The following is an 18,092-nucleotide window of genomic DNA, read 5'->3' on the forward strand; positions in this document are numbered from 1 at the left end:
ATTGAAGTCGAAGAACAACATACCTCATTGAATAGTCTGAAGCATAAATATAATTAGCTATTTTAGCCATAGTTGGAAGTCTGAATGTTAAGGACGGTGCATGTAATCGAAAATTTTGCAGGGCAGGGGTAGCAATTTTCACTGATTCTCACGAGTAGAGAACGCTAACTCACACAAACAACGTTTTGCTGGAAGGAAAAAAAGATTGATGATTGATAATAATTTTTCGCTCATTTCCAGTGCCGCAAAAAGTTTTTTTTTCACTTATTTAATTTTCTAATTATCTAATACATGCATTCATCTCTTAGACTAGGTGTTCCGTGTTTTCTTAACACTATCATCCTTATTTGCTATGTTACATTTTAAGTTATTATTAAGTCTAGCCGCAGAATGATAATTAGTTCGTTTTCTCGCTTCTTTCACCCTTTTTCGTCGTCCCTTTGCCAACGTTGGCAAAGGCATGGCATTATTTTTGATGTTCTAGGTTTGAATCCCGTTTCGGTCAACAATTTTTACGAATTCGGGGTCGATTTGCTGTTTGGCGGTCACATACTTTGTAAACAAACATCATTTTATAAAATCCGTAGAATGCAGACGTTTTTCTATAAAATTAGATCCCTTACCTGTTAAAGTTTATGGGAAGGGCCGTTTGACCGAATACCGTTCGGCATTTGTCCGAAAGTTGTTTGGCCGAATATACACACTTAAAAACAAATGACTGAATTCGGTTCCAGTTTATACCGAAGTTGATCGGTTATCACTTTAGAACCTAGTAAAGAACCGAACAACTCATTTGATAATAAGTCTTCAACCGAATGTTTTCAAAAAAATTTAAACTTATGATCGGTTCCACCTAAAAAAAATTGACAGAAATACTTTTTTATGTACAAGTACGGTACGAGAAATGAGTACGTTCAGTAACACAAACTGAACAGTCGGTAAATATTTATTTTGATGTACAGAGCTACAAGATACGAAGAGAGAACGCTTCCTGTGTGTGCTTCGTGACTGTGTTTTTTATTTAATCATTGCATGCTGATTTACCATTTTTATTTGTTAGAAAATCTTGTAGCGATTGTCATATGTGAGAAGTTATCTTGAGAATTGGTTATATGTAAAGTGATGATTATTATTTCCGTTTACAGATATTATCTTCCAGAAAATTATTGCTTAAAAATTTTGTCTGCCACATATCTGCGCAGACACATTTGCCAACTTTTGCAGCAAGTTTTTTATGTGATTTTACGTGCCTATTTAGTTTTCCGAATAGCTAAATGTACGCGTGACAAAATGAGTATAGTAAATGAAATAAAATATAAAAATTAATACTGATATGAATTTATTATAATCTTTTTTTTCTGTATAAATCTAACAAAAATAACCGAACTCCGTTGTTACTGTACAGTAAGCTCGGTTGTTTTGACAGCTTTAGGTTAAATTTGGAAACCGACACTCGGTTAAAGAAGGATGTATGAACCGAATTAATTCGGTTAGTTTAACATTTAAATCTCGACGAAATTTTTACCGAGCGATCGGTTATTCTTTGTTGAACCGAACATACAACCCAGCGTTCAGCAGATAAAAACTCCGTTCAAATATAATCGAGTTCGGTATAATATTCTAAGTGTGTACCATTTGGCCGAACAGACCATCAGGCTGAAAGCCATTTGGTCGAAAGGGTTATATGGCCGAAAGATTCATTTGACCGAAAGGGCCATTTGGTCGAAAGGGTCATTTGGCCGAAAGGATAATTTCTGTATAGGATATTTGGCCGAAATGGTAATTTGGCCGAATAGGACATTTGGCGGCATAAGGACATTTGGCCGAATAGGTCATTTGACCAAAAAGGTCATTTGAAAAGTGAGAAAAGTGAGACGTCTCACTTCTCACTCCTCATTTCTCACTTCTCGCTGTAAAAAGTGAGAAGCGTGAAGTAATTAGCGAGACGTTTCACTACCCACTTTTTGAGAAGAAGAAAAGAGTGAAGTGAGAAATGAGAAGTGAGAAGTGAGAAAATTGTGTAGTGAGACGTCTCACTACTCACTTCGCGCTTCTCATTGAAAAGTAAGAAATGAGAAATGAGATGTCTCACTTCTAATTACTCGCACGAAGCGCGAAGTGAGTGTTGAGACGTCTCACCAATCACTTCGCGCTTCTCGCTTTTCACACTCCTCAATCCTCATTTCTTACTTTTCAAAAGATCTATTCTGCCGAATGTCCTATTTGGCCAAATGACCCTTTCGGCCAAATGACCCTTTCGGCCAATTGACCCTTTCGGTCAAATGACCTATTCGGCCGTATGACCCTTTCAGCCAAATGACTTTCGGTCAGATGGGTTTTGGCCTAATTATTTGTTCGGTCCAAGGATGTTAACGATCATTCAGTAATTTGCGTTCGATCATTTAGTAGTTTGTTCATAACACATTCCAGAAGCTAAATTTCAAAATATGTTGTATGGTGGACTTCTAGTGCGAAGGTTTTTCTACAACTCTGCCTAATGGTTCGTTGTTTGAATTCCACTAGTAACGGAGTTAGAGCGCTAGTTCCAATAACTTAGACTAAATGATAACAAAATTCCAATCATTTAGTTTAAGTTACTGCAACTAGCGCTCTAACTCCTTTATTAGTTGAATACTAATAACGAACCATTAAGAAAAGTTGAAGAAAAACCTTCGCACTAGAAGTCCACCATACAACATGATTTGAAATTCAGCTTCTGGAATGTGTTATTGACAAACTACTAAATGATCGAACGCAAATTACTGAATGATCGTTAACATCCTTGGTTCGGTCTAGTGACATTTAGCAGAATGGTTTTCGGCCAAACGACCCTTCCTCTAAATTTTCCACAGTTATTAATTATCCTTTCTCGTCAAAAATGTATCTCGTTTTATTGTCTCAGTCGATTCTCTGGCTTATTAAAGGTCAACTTTACCGAAGAATCCATATTTTTTCAAGCCTCTAGCTATTATAAAAATTAAAAACAAAAACCGAAAAAGTGCTGCACGTGTGAACCGGCTTGAAGGGAGATGTACGGTCCAATGACCAACTGAAAGAATGATTTCATTTAATTTACAGAGCATCTTTTGTTAAGTAAATCTTTGATAATAAATTCATTCAATAATTGATCAAGTTTCGTGTTGATGACATCTAATTTAACGCTAGAATGGCCTTATGTGTCCAAAAGAAAGTCTTCAGTAGAATCAAGAATTTCAGTGCACTCGACTGCGATAGGTGGGGTTTAAGTTTTTGTTTCATCTATGATGGGTGAAGCTTTCATGGAGATTATGGTTCACACTGCCGCGAATTACTTAAGAAGCACACCGACCATATCATCAACAAATGTTCTGATATCATGCTTTCAAATTTATGGGAATTTCTAACACCAGCAAAATTTCAATGGGTCTTGATGGTGAGAATGGGTTATCGCTATCATCGACAGTCTGGAGGTCGGATAACAAAATCGCTCAAAAAAGCCCTCGAATAGGGTAAACTTATGATGTATACTGTTCGGAAGCCGTAGGATTATGATTGATATTTTTTTAAACTCTCCCATTTATCTCGCACAATCTATATATATTAAAATGAATTTCTATCTGTCTGAACCTTATAAACTTGGAAACTATTGAACCGATCAGCGTGAAAATTTGGATGCAAAGCTTTTTGGGGCCGGGGAAGGTTCTCAAGATGGTTCGAGACTCCTCCCCGCTTTGGAAAGGGGGGGGGGTCCCATACAAATGAAACACCAATTTCTTCATTACCCGAGATCTAATCAGAGAACAAATCAATTTTCGGCGAAACGAAGTCCGTCGGTTCTGCTAGTACTCAATATTTTTCAACGATTTGTTTAACTCCTAATTGATCCAATTATAGAGAAAAAAAATTTTGATTTCAAAATTACTTTACATAACGGTGTCATCTAATAAACACCTACCTGAAAATCGTCAGAGTGCTGGATACAATCATTGCTTAAAGCTGTTGATTACCACACCGTAATGCCAAACTCAAGTACTTCGATTATGATAGGAGTTCGACTGATCAGGGTAATTATGATACGTTTCGGCTATGCAGTCTCAGTAATCAAACGATAATTTTGATTTTATCCCAACGTTTCAACCACTTTTCGGGTCTTCTTCAGGGGAAAGTCGGTGTTATCGTTTTTCGTTTGGTTTTGGTTGAACATAAAATTGTAAGTGTCAAGTTTGTGGTGTACATCAGTATTAAAGTCCGTAGGGCTCCAAATTAAACTTGTTATTTTTGTTTTGTGGGCACCGTATAGTTTTAGCACTTTAACTTTAACCCACATTTTCAATTTCACAGTTAAAGTGCCCACAAAACAAAAATAACAAGTTTAATTTGGAGCCCTACGGACTTTAATACTGATGTACACCACAAACTTGACACTTACAATTTTATGTTCAACCAAAACCAAACGAAAAACGATAACACCGACTTTCCCCTGAAGAAGACCCGAAAAGTGGTCGAAACGTTGGGATAAAATCAAAATTATCGTTTGATTACTGAGACTGCATAGCCGAAACGTATCAAGCACTTCAATCTTTTCTATTTGTTCATATCACTAGAACTATATAAACATATTAGAATACATTACACTGAACAAAAAATTACATTGGCCCAAGAACGTCCAGCCGCACCGTGCTGCCAAAAGGCTGTGACTATGAAAAAAATGCTTCACCGTTAATAGGAAAACTGTCTTATACGTGATGTTATTTATAATTCTCACGATTTCAAAAAATGAAAAAATATAGTTTTGAATTGTTTTGGAAGAAATTTGGATGAGTGAATTTATCTTCTCATCCAAATTATAATTTATTATGAACTAGCAGACCCGACGAACTTCGTTTCGCCTAAAATTGATTAGTTCTCGAGTTATGCAGAAATTTCGGTTTTATTTGTATGGGAGCCCCTTTTCCAAAGGAGGGAGGGGTCTCGAACCATCTTAAGAACCTTCCCCGACCCCAAAAACCTCTGCATATAAATTTTTACGCCGATCGGTTGAGTAGTTTCAGAGTCTATAAGGTTCAGACAGACAGAAATTCATTTTTATGTATATAGAGAAGAGATGTATATACCCGAGCAGGAGAAATTGGCTAAACAATACCTAATTCTGTTATTGATACCATACTCTGTTATGAACTAGCCCTGCATAAGAGGTAAAATACCAAAGGAATAATACCAAAAACTAATATGCACAATACTTAAGCCATAACAAACTCAGTTATTAAATTGAATTTCAATACCAAATGCATAACCAATTGTTATTCGTTTGGTATTGGAATACCTAAGCATGAAGTATTCTACATATAAGTTTTTGGTATTATTTTTTGGTATTTTACCTCTTATGCAAGGCTAAATCATAACAATTTCTGTTATCGAGGTCGTCGCTCCTGCTCGGGTAGAGAAGAGATAATACCATCTGACATCACGTTGTCGTCAAACGTAAACATATTTTTGTTTACGTCGCATTTTGTACCGTCCCGAGAGAGAATGAGAGATTTAGTAAAAATCGCTCATGCCGGGAATTGAATTGAAGTATGCCGAAAAAGTAATCACTGTGACTGAAATACGTGCAGCACCTCGTTAATTTAAATATAATAAAAGCTCACAGAATTCAGAAAAAGTTGCTTCCTGTCATGAATATCAATTAAATAATGCAGTCGTACACATGTTAGGCCGGCTATTTTCAATCTTTTCTACAAGCCTTCTAATTAGTTGAAACAGTGTCCCATTTTCACCCTCATTTGACCCGTTGTCACCCCGACGACGATCCTATGCGACAAGAAAATCAAGGGGCCCATTAGAAGGAAAAATGAGCAATGTTATGATAACAATGCAAGGTCGATTTTCCAAATAATTTGAGCACCGTAAACTTAGCAAATTGGAACCTGTGTGGCAGTGAAATGGCACTGGGTTTTAAGTATGGAAAGGAAATATCTAATTGATTTGAAAGTATCGAAGTAGGCTTTATATGAACGACAACGGAGAGCCACCAAAATATCAATCAAAGCAATCGTGGCAATTTGCCGTCAGTCAAATACATGTGGTGAACCATGGCTAGGGTGACCATGTGCAATTTTTCCAAAGGAGGACAATTCTCGAGCAACATATGATTAGGGCCGAAAAACCAACAAAGCTGAACCGAGAAAAATGAGGTTCCAATTTTCTATGACTAATTTAATTCATTTATTGAAGCAGGAACTCATTTCATTGCCAAAACCATGTCAATACTATACGTAAATGATTATATTATAACAGCAGATCAAGATTAATTAAAAAACCATTCGAAATCTACAAAATTTCAGCTAAAACGAAAATCGCGCCGTTTACTCGCATCACCTGCAACATGTCTTGTTTTTAACCCGTTTGCTCAAAGCTACTAACACCATCGGATTTGTTTAGATTTGTTAGCCAGAGCAATTCTGCTATGCGATATATCGAAAACCTAGTAAGAATATACATTTTAAAATAACTTGAAGCTACTTTTTCTAAATAAACAATATAAAGTGAACGGCCTAAAAACCAAAGCAAACATTCCGCATGGTAGTTGAGGGCGCCAACAAAGGACTTAAAAACCACTATGGTGCAATTGATGTGTTGCAATTAATGTGTTTCTTAAGAGATATCAAGTACGGAGTTTATACTAGCGTGAAGAATAATTTACTAAGCAATCGTTCATGCCAGAAAATCAAAAATCATGGTTTTGGTTTATAAGCCGTAATCATATGTTTCGTGAGAATTCACTCAAATCGTAGCAAAAAAGGAGGACATTAATTATCGATCGATTTTTGATTTTGAAAAAACAAAAACAAGAGATCGTATATCAATGCGAATAAGTGCACAAAGTGAAAGCCATATACATACAATTTTGTGAACTCAACTCAAATAGAGGAATGTGCCTATATCGCCTCCACCTCGTACACTTTTTCGCTAGCATATACAACTTTGTTTTAGCTGGGAAACATTTTCTTCTACTTCATTAACATTACATCTCCAGATGGAATATTTCCAACTGTCGGTATTGTCTATATTAATCACTTTCCAGTTTATAAACTGCAAGCATCTTCTTTGTAATGATAAGATTTTAGCTTCAACTATTTCAACTGGCAATAGATATCTGACAGAACATTAGGTTCTATATGGACCGAACACAAGATGCTTAGTAGACAAGTGGTGATTTTTTTTGACGTTGGACTTACGTCTTTCTTTACTATACTGGGTGTCATTTAGATTTTTGGAAATCGAAAGCGTTACGCTGAAAGGGAAGATTTCTAACGTTGCTAGCGCCTTTATCTTTCTATGGATTTTGAAGATTTATATATCAATCGACTCGGACACTCTCCAGCATTTTGCTTATTTCACTGAAACTTAAGATTATTAACGATAAGCTATTGAAAATTTCAATTCTTGTCAAAGCCAGCAAAAATTTCATATGTAACCAATCCCGTACATTCCTAATACGGACATCAGAATGCGGTATGTCAGGCCTTCGGGTCCGTCGGAAGATTTTCTTTGTGTATAAAAGAAGCAGTGCATACCGCGTGCGAGTCATTACAATTTGTGACAGCAGCGCGTACTGACGTGCTTTTAACTCGCGTATTTTTCGTTTCGTTCGTTCGTTCGCTGTGTTTACCTACACAGCGACAGCATGCAGTCACCAGCGGTAGAACTGCCGGTGGGTCTGCGAATATGCATGAAAGAGGTGGGCGAATTTTTTTGTCATTCTGTGCTTTATGATGGTCGCGTGCAATGGTGTCGGTTGCGATGGATGCAATCGCCCATCGCATCGCTCGGAGTTCGGTGGTGGATGAAGAAGAATAAAATTAGAGAGATTTGGTCTGCTCATTCAGGTGATTGGTTTCATAATTCAAATGATCCCGGGATGAGTACGAGTCATGTCATATGACTGACCATATGTTAAGTTGTGCTTGGTACTAAACGACATGTACATTAAAACATTTCTGATTTCATATAAAAAAAATCAACTACACCGGTGAAAATAAAAATTTGATTAAAATAATTAGGTACTTTCATTTATTTGCAGAAGGTATTAGCAATTAAAGATGCACGATCAGCAATAGTGTTAATATCCATTTTAGATTAGAAAATTTTGCTAAATTACATGTTTTAAAAAACGTCCGCAAAAAATAATTAATAATATTTAAATAAACTTTATTTTATACTTTGTTTTTTTATTTTCTGAGAAATTGTTTCATTAAACTTGCCGTAGACATGGAGTTTGGAATCAAAACATTATATAAGTTTTCGTTGATGTATTAGCAGTATCTCTATTACAGTAGGGTTACTGCTCCTTGACTTGTTTCTTATTGTTGTGATTTTTTTTCATCAGTAAGCACGCATGGTAGCAAAAAGAAGCAACGAAATTGGTGCTGCATTTCTTTGTTTGGAAAACGGGAGAATTCCCCCAAAATAGCACATTTGAAAATCTGAAAATTTTATAAATAGAATTGTTTAACTTCAAATACTATCATCAATAAGAGATCTGTAAATGCCCTACACTTGCTTGAGTAAATAAGGGCTTAATAGTTAGAAACAAAGCAATTCTTATTATGTATTTAATTATTAGTTTTATTTCCAGAAGTTTTGAATACACAAATTGCTAATAATTCAACACAGCATGGAAGTTGTCTTTCCAATATCAATACCTATAATCAAACTCTATAGATCCAAAAGTTAAAAGTTAAATGTAAATACGTTACGTTCATACAAGTCCTACGTCTACTCGCGGTTATGTTGAAAACATTACCCATTGCTCGTTTTTCTTGAATGTTACACGCTAACTTTCATCTACTCAGTGACTGAGTAAAATTGTATTGCTCTCTATTGCTATCCCAATGAAATTTTACTCAATTTCCGTCAAAAGCAGGACAACTGGTCTTAGCCAGTCGACAGACAAACTTAAAGAAAAGCAGGACAACTCCAAACTATGAATAATCCTGCTTTTGACGGAAGTTGAGTGAAATTTCCGTGGGAAGAAAAGAGATGGCAATACAATTTTACTCAGCCACTGAGTAGGTGAAAGTTAGAGTGTATTGAGAATCACAATTTAATAAATGTAAAAGAGAATGATATCATTAACTGTATCACCAAGTCCCGACTGAAGAAATTCAAAACTGTTAAGATTTAGACTAAAGAAACTCAACTGTTCAGATTACTTCAGATTTCTATTCCATTCTAGGCTCATAGAGGCTGCTCTATGCCTCGCATATTCAAGAAACGTACCGTGCGATGTGTTCCAAAGGCAATTCGATGGGTGTTTACTCGAAGAAAATTTTGAAAAGCATTTGCATTTACCTTTTTCATACAGATACAGTATCGGGCCCTCCTTAGCCGTGCGGTAAGACGCGCAGGCTACAAAGCAAGACCACGCTGAGGGTGGCTGGGTTCGATTCCCGGTGCCGGTCTAGGCAATTTTCGGATTGGAAATTGTCTCGATTTCCCTGGGCATAAAAGTATCATCGTGTTATAGCCTCATGATATACGAATGCAAAAATGGTAACCTGGCTTAGAAACCTCGCCGTTAATAACTGTGGAAGTGCTTAATAAACACTAAGCTGTGAGGCGGCTCTGTCCCAATGTGTGGATGTAATGCCAATAAGAAGAAGAAGAAGAAGACAGTATCGAAAAAAATAATGTTAGATTTCAGTAAAATGATTGTACACGCCAATTTTTTTTTACAGATTTGACAAGTTAACAATACAGAACTGATTAAGTTCTTAAATAATAGCTCAATGATTTAAGTCAGATTAAGATGCTTTAGATGCCTTTCTTCCTGTTGAAAATGCCTTATCATTGTTTACATTTGGTTATAGATATATCAATAAACCTTCATTTTCCATTGGCTATGGTTTCTTCTATCGCTTTTGTTTCTACTCTGACCAATCATGCGTGATTTTGATTGAAATTAACAAATCCAGGAGGTTTTAACGGATTGAAATTCTTTCAAATTACTCTTGAAAATCGTATATAACAACTAACCGGATTGATGTGGATTGCAAAGAAAAAAAATTATCATTAATTTACATAGTTTCTAATCTCCTCAAAAGTGTATTTTGATCAGAAAATGTTCGTGTTTGGTATGTTTCCGGTGAATTATTTTTACCCCATCACGTTTTCATAGTTTTCATTCTGACTACCAGATGTCGAAGCGATCGCTGAGTTTAAAATAAATTTGCCTATTTAGGTATAGTCAAATTCATGATCGATGGGAATTCCTTTGGTGTTACGCCCGTTTGTCTTTATTTCTTGTTTCTTATATAAGAAACGGGCGTAACACCTAAGAAATTCCCATCGACCATAAATTCAACTGTTATTTCAAATTACAAAGATTGCGAGCTTCATAACCAGAGGCGCGCGCATCGTATAGGTACCTTTGTGTTTTCATTTCTCACTAGCGCTTTTAGTTGACAATGGCGCATACTTGATTTGGCTGAATGATTCTATTTTTAAGAATAGTATAAGATTAATTATTTAACAATTTACGATTTATCCTGGTTTTATCGCATTGGCGAATCCTCAGGAACTGTCAGAGTCAGCTATGTAGGACGAAGGTGATATCACGTCTGTTTGTCTGTGGTGATATGATGAAGTACTTGAAAATATCAATTATAAATATCATTTTTTATTGGAGCGTATTAGTGGAAATCAAACATTTATATGATTAAAATTTCTCCTCCTTTTTAACACTCATGTGTAAATAATCAATAGCTTTATATGATGTTTGGAGCCTTCCTACAATGTGGAAATTGACCGAGCTCTATTGCGAATACTGACTACAATTTAAGCTTGATAATAAACTCAACTGATTAAAAGCGGTACGATACAGCTCTCGACTGAGACTCGTCTCATTGAAAGGTGCACTTCACTACGGCGTTATGCTCACAAACGCGAAAGATCACTCATTTCTGATTCACAAATTTCTCTCATTATCATTTGAATGTGGGTAGGGTAAGACGGTATAATGCGCCCCACCTGGCCAAAACGCCCCTCTTTGATTTCTAGAAAACTATAACTAACTAAGGGTTAAAATCAGTTGGTACCTATAAATATTTGTAAAACCATCGTACTATGTGAATGTGGAAGTATTTTTGTATTACATAATGAAAATAATAGCAAAATACGAAAAGTGACAGTTTTGATGTAACTTTTCATGTTTGTTTGCTCAACATTCTGGAGCGAAGCTAGCATACTGTCCGCAAAACTTGCACGGGAACACTCAGTTGGGCAACAAAATAACTTTTCTCAGTGGTTAATATGATATAAAATTGCTTCCATCTTCAAAAGCGTAACGATTTTTGAAAATATGTTTAACTGGCAAAAACGCCCCAGGGTAGGCAGGACGATATGCCCTTACCAACTGGACACAAGCGCGGCGAGCTTGCAGCAGTTGCTTTCAAATTATATGGAAATTATTGAAATGTAAATAAAACCTGATTAAATGGACTTATGTTGGTTTTTTAATGTCAAGCACATAAGGATTTGTAACCTTTTTATTATGGGATTGATAAAATACTAATGAAGGGCTTTGGAACGTCTTTGGCTAAGGTGGGGCGTATTGCCCAGGCACTTTTTGAAATCCATTTTTTCACGACTTTTCAAAAAAGCATTATTACGTGTTATCTGTAGTATTTTTATATGACTACTCACGGGCAATGCATTTGCGACTTCTTGCACTACCAAATAACACAAAGTTTGCATACATTGCGATGAAAAGAAAAAAGTTATCAAGGTTTTGCCTTAGGGGGGGCATATTATACCGTCTTACCCTACTTGGTTAGGTTATTTTATTATTTTTATGTAGTTTTTCGCGAATCATAAACTCCAGTTTTTTTTAAATTCCGACTTAACGTACTGATAGGTCTCATTGGGGGCCATATGGCAGCGTAAAAAAATTCCCCACCCTTCATGCCAACTGCCAAGGTTATTCGCTTCCGATATAAAACGCTTTCGTCGAACCAAATTCTTCTGCAACGATGCGACAAGCGAAATGAAAATGCATCTCACATAGTGCTCTGAACTGAATGCCTCACCGCTTCGGGGCGGGTGGAGTGCGTGCGTTTGATGCAATCGGACCGACCGCGATGAACAGGGCGCCCAAAGCGGAATATATGAATAATATATGAGTAATATTTTGCTTTTTATTACACCTTCTGTGCTCCTCCAGAGCCTATGCCGAAGTCGGTGGGTGTGCACCGGGCTCCGTTTATGTGACTGAAATGCGGTAGCATGTTTATATCGCACAGTCAGTCATTCAGTGACACTCTTCGTTTTAGCCGGCGCGATTAAAATTCAGCCGTGAACAGTCGCGATAAAAGCGGATGCATAATTTTGAATTCGATTTTGAATTTGTTAGCGCACTGTGTATAGATGCGAAATACCGATGAAATTATGATAATCGCGTTGTGAGGTTTCATGCCTTTATCTCAATATCTGCGGTAAAATTTAATTTAAATTTAATTAGATTGGCAATCGGCAAAACTTTACAAAGTTGTTAATTCTCGGTTTATATTAAGAAAACTCATGAGCTATAAATTTATTCAATTAAAAGAGAATAACGAATCTTTCGACATATACACAATGAATGAATTTCACCAATCAGTATGATAGAGATATATGTATACTTTAATGTTTTCCCTTCCGCTCGGTTTATTGCTTTGTGCCTGGAGCCACGCTGTCTGTATTGGATCCTCCAGTGTGATTCGAATTTTGATTCTTTCGTTCTCTTAAGAGATGATAATTGAAATTATGAGATCTCTTAAATTTAGAGCTAATTTAATTTAATTTTATTATTTAATTAGCGTTTTTTGTTGTTGATATGATGGAATAATTTATCTCAAGAATATCTGTCGCACTTCAACGTATCCGAGCTGTTTATGGCATAATTTCGGCTACCCGCAAAATCAATTGCTTCCTCTGTACATTTGTGCTTCTGACACCAAGTGAGGCATCTTTTTTGAAATATAAAATATCCGAGCCGTAATTGTATTCCCTCATGTCACACTTTTGTATGACGCATCTGAAAAATGTGTATGGATCGTCACATTACTTTCAATCCCCTTCATCATCTAAGCGTTACGTAATTTATGGGCGTTCCCTTGAGTTTCAATTATTTTTTAGATTTCAAAAAAGGTAAGTAAATGATTCGATTTTTTTAGAGATACTTTTTTTTAACTAATTTTATTTGCTAATTATCTAATACATGCATTCATCTTTTAGACTAGGTGTTCCGTGTTTTCTTAACACTATCATCCACACACTATTGCTATGTTACATTTTTAGTTATTATTAATACATTTCAATTTCCTCTGGCAGTTAGGATTTTCCATCTGGTTGAATTGAACCATGTAGGAATTACAATGTTTTCAACTTAAACTAAACATAACCTAATTGATACTAAGGGTACAAGGAGCTAATCGTTGCAATAGAAGATTGCAACGATTTTTGTCTAAAATTGGAAATTATTTTATTGGACATTTTTTGCAATGTCTCGATATTAGAAATAGTATGAAGTTCATTGGTACTAAATATACTACGGAGGCAACTTCAGAATCATTTTCAAAAGTTTTATTTTGAATCCTCTGAAGTGCCTTATTTCTGGTATTGCAGCAACTAGTCCATATTGGCATAGCATACAACATGGCTGGTCTAAAAATTTGTTTGTAAATCAAAAGTTTGTTCTTAAGACAAAGTTTTGATTTTCTGTTTATAAGTGGATATAGACACTTAATATATTTGTTACATTTGGCTTGAATGCCTTCAATGTAACTTTTAAAAGTTTTTAATCTAGCAGAAGTCCTAAATATTTAGCTTCGCTAGACCAATTAATTGGAACCCCATTCATAGTGACAATATGTCTTCTAGAAGGTTTCAAATAAGAAGCTCTCGGCTTACCGTGCGGGACCGAAATCCGTACAGCACCGAATTTCGTCCACCTAATGAGATATCAATAAATTAAAGGGGGTTGAAGGTGAATCATGAAGAAATAATTTATCTTATACTGTTCAGATACTTGGCAGTAAGCTTTTACGGCATAGAAATGGAAAAAAGGCTTTGAAATTAAAACAACAAAAATCAAAAACAAATCGCCACCCACCAAACGCGGAGTTTTGGCCGCCATTTTGTTTTCGTGTAGAGCAAAATTGCACCAAAAATAACTGTGTTTTAATTGCTAATTGCGAATCATTACATAAGATAAGCGGAATACAAATCGAAGGGATCGCTTCTCAAAGTGCGTATCGAACTATTTACCGTGGTAGGTTAGTTAATCAGAATGCTTCACTTTAAATATTTAGTTTAAAAATAGCTGTACGGATTTTGATCCTTTGATTCGAAATCCGTCCACGGTGGACGGATTTCGAGTCAGGAGTACCGTGGGGCATCGAAATCCGTACACTTAAGCACCTTAGTATATGAAAAAGACATTAGAAAATAGGAATCGAATGTAAATAAAACGTTTTTCATTGACCTAGGAGCATGAAGGCTTCTACTTTTGAAGTAGTTCACATTTACTCATTTAAAATTACGAAAAACATAATAAAATAATGAATACAATCAACTACTCCTGACTCGAAATCCGTCCACCGTGGACGGATTTCGAATCAAAGGATCAAAATCCGTACAGCTATTTTTTAACTAAATATTTAAATTGAAACAGTCTGATTGACTAAACTACCACTGTAAATAGTTCGATACGCACCTTGAGAAGCGATCCCTTCGATTTGTATTCCGCTTATCTTATGTAATGATTCGCAATTAGCAAAGAAACACAGTTACTTTTGGTGCAATAATGCTCTACCCGAAAACAAAATGGCGGCCAAAACTCCGCGTTTGGTGGGTGGCGATTTGTTTTTGATTTTTGTTGTTTTAATTTCAAAGCCTTCTTTCCATTTCAATGCCCTAAAAGCTTACTGCCAAGTATCTGAACAGGACAAGATAAATTATTTTTACATTCATTACCTTTAACCCCCTTTAATTTATTGATATCTCATGAGGTGGACGGATTTCGGTGCTGTACGGATTTCGGTCCCGCACGGTAGTTAATTTTATTCATTATTTTATCAAGTTTTTCGACGTTTTAATGAGTAAATGTGAAACACTTCAAAAGCAGAAGCCTTCATGCTCCTGTGCCAATGACAAACGTTTTATTTACGTTCGATTCTTGTTTTCTAATGACTTTTTCATGTACTAAGGTGCTTAAGTGTACGGATTTCGATGCCCCACGGTATAACATATGTGATTGTACAAATCGTGGGTGGCTATACAATGCTCAATTGAGCAATCTACTGTATATTGTCGCAAATTGGTACTTGGGATTAGTACTTTTTCCTATACAGTAGCAGTTGTATACCTGGCCACGTCCTTACAATCACGGAAGGAAGGGAAGGAATGTTAGTTCAACATCTACTAGTGAAGATGCAGGGAACCCATACTACCTTCATAGATGTCTCGGGAAGGAAAATTTGTGTTAGTGGATAAGGTGAATAATAGGGGAGCTCTATTCGACAATATAGAGCGTTTGTCAATAACAGTATATGCTGAAAAAATATTAAAATATATTCATCAATTTACTTACGAACCGTCCAAAGGAGGGCAAAGTAACCTGGATTTTACAAATGTTCCGCATTATATACAAAACACGTTCAACCGCACACTTACCCATTCACCGAACATTAAAATCAGAACCAAAAACTCGGATTTTACGAATGTTATAAATCCTACCTGAAACACGTCCGATCACGCACCAATTGTTTACTCACTCGGCCGCGCGAACTATCTGCTTACTGGGCAGAAACACGACAAAACAAGCACTGACGGCCGCGCAATGCAGAACACAATATTTCGGCAAATTGCGGGATCGTTCTGCCGTCCGAAACAAGAGCCAACACGCACTGAACTTACGTGATTTCTGTACTGCTCTTAATAAGAAGCTCTCGGCTTATGTGGAAAAATTATAAGCTGAGTTTTGGAAGCATTCGTGGAAATTTTCCATTTTCGCAAATAAGTGGAGAAAATATCCAAACTTTTTGCAATCTACTACAAATGACACGAAGGCTTCGCCCTTTGGCTGAGAGGCCCGTGTCATCTGCAAACAAAGATTTTTGAGATTTTTGTGGTAAATCAGGTAAGTCAGAAGTAAAAATGTTATTCAATATGGGCCCCAGTATGCTGCCTTGGAGAACACCAGCTCGTACAGGTAATCTATCAGATTTAGAGTTCTGATAGTTTACCTGCAGTGAGCGATCTGATAAATAATTTGGGATCAGTTTAATAATATACAGAGGATAATAAAAATTCATCAATTTTACAATCAAACCTTCATGCCAAACACTATCGAATGCTTTCTCTATATCAAGAAGAGCAACTCCAGTCGAATATCCTTCAGATTTGTTGAACCGAATTTAATTCGTAAATCCTTATAGCTGATGAGTGGTTGAATGCCCATGGCGAAAGCCAAATTGCTCATCAGCAAAAATAGAATTGTCATTAATATGAACCATCATTCTACTTAAAATAATCTTTTCAAACAGTTTTCTTATCGAAGAAAGAAACTGATTGGGCGATAACTAAAAGCTTTAGCTGGATTTTTGTGCTCTGGCGTTTTTCCATTTATCAGGAAAGTATGCCAATTGAAAACATTTGTTAAAAAAATAACCAAAAAGGATAAAGAACTCTCAGGAAGTTTTTTGGTAAATATGTAGAAAATACTATCATCACCCGGGGCTTTCATATTTTTAAATTTTCTAGTAATAGATCTCACTTCATCCAAATTAGTTCCCAACGAAGGGTCAAAAACATTCTCTTGGTTGAGAATGTCTTCGAAGCTCCGTGTAACCTGATCCTCAATTGGACTAGTGAAACCTAGACTAAAATTATGGGCACTCTGGAACAGCTGAGCAAGTTTTTGAGCCTTTTTGCCATTTGTTAATAAAATTTTATTCCCCTCTTTAAGCGCTGAAATTGGCTTTTGAGGTTTTTTAATAATTTTCGTTAATTTCCAAAAAGGTTTCGAACTGGGACATAACTTCGAGCCATTATTTTCAAAGTTGCTTTTTCTCAGAATATTGTTTGCTATTGAAAATTAGCTAGATCGGACTATGGGATCAGAAGTTATGGCAAATATACTATATTTGATGCCCAAAACACGCTAAAAAGTATTCATTCATATTTATTGGTATTTTTGTAAGAGAAAGGCATCAACACCGCTAGGTGGATTAATCAGGGTTTTTTCTGTGTACGATTTTATGCGAAACGCTGGCTAATGCTAATACATTTGTCAATCGTAAAACATAATCAACGAAGATCATCATATCATGTAATGCAACAACCTAGGCAGTCAATAAAATTGCCACCCAACAACACAATCGTTTCAACCTCCCCGGGGTCAAATGTTTCGCCATCGCCGACAACGTGATCGCACGAGCTCGCATCTTCACCACCACTGGCTGAAGGTAATTTCATCCAACAACTCCACCAACGCAATGTAATTTTCGCCTTCTCATCCAGCTCCAACAGTGATATCACTTTCACCCTCCATCTGCAATCGTGATTGCGAAATGATAGATACTCACTTTCAATCATTATATGCTAAATCGCAAACTTTCAACACATTCCAGCTTCTACAAGACATACCTGGTGCATGCCGTGCCTCCCCAACCGAATCGAACCCGCTCGCCTCCACCAACTCTCCCGTCCGTCCATGCAGCCAAACATCTTCCTCAGCTTTTGAAGTCGTCGTCGTCGTCGTCGCGTCATTTATTGTTATTATTATTATGATCATCATTAGTGACTCCCTTTTTCCCATTCTCATTCATCGAAGTCGTAGCTTCTTCGCGCTCGTGCATCTTTTTAACAAAGTTGAGGTATGCGTTATGGTGCCTTCCTGTATCATATTCGTACATGGAGAGTGGTTACGTACATCATTAGTTAAACTTAAATAGATTTTGGTTCTAAAAATGTGTGGAATTTTTGCAGTGTTGGCATTCTATTGAATTTAAATAAATTTTAATCTCGACGTTTCACCATGTGGAAATATAATGATGTTGATGCGGACAACC

At 36.3% G+C, this 18,092-nt stretch overlaps 1 protein-coding gene across 3 annotated transcripts in view; it reads left to right on the forward strand.

Annotated features, from left to right (window-relative positions):
- Window positions 1-18,092, forward strand: part of LOC134225727 (serine proteinase stubble) — a 605,887-nt gene that overhangs the window by 264,442 nt on the left and 323,353 nt on the right. The window lies entirely within an intron of this gene.

The sequence above is a fragment of the Armigeres subalbatus genome, chromosome 3, assembly GCF_024139115.2.
Source record: "Armigeres subalbatus isolate Guangzhou_Male chromosome 3, GZ_Asu_2, whole genome shotgun sequence".
Classification (NCBI taxonomy): domain Eukaryota; kingdom Metazoa; phylum Arthropoda; class Insecta; order Diptera; family Culicidae; genus Armigeres; species Armigeres subalbatus.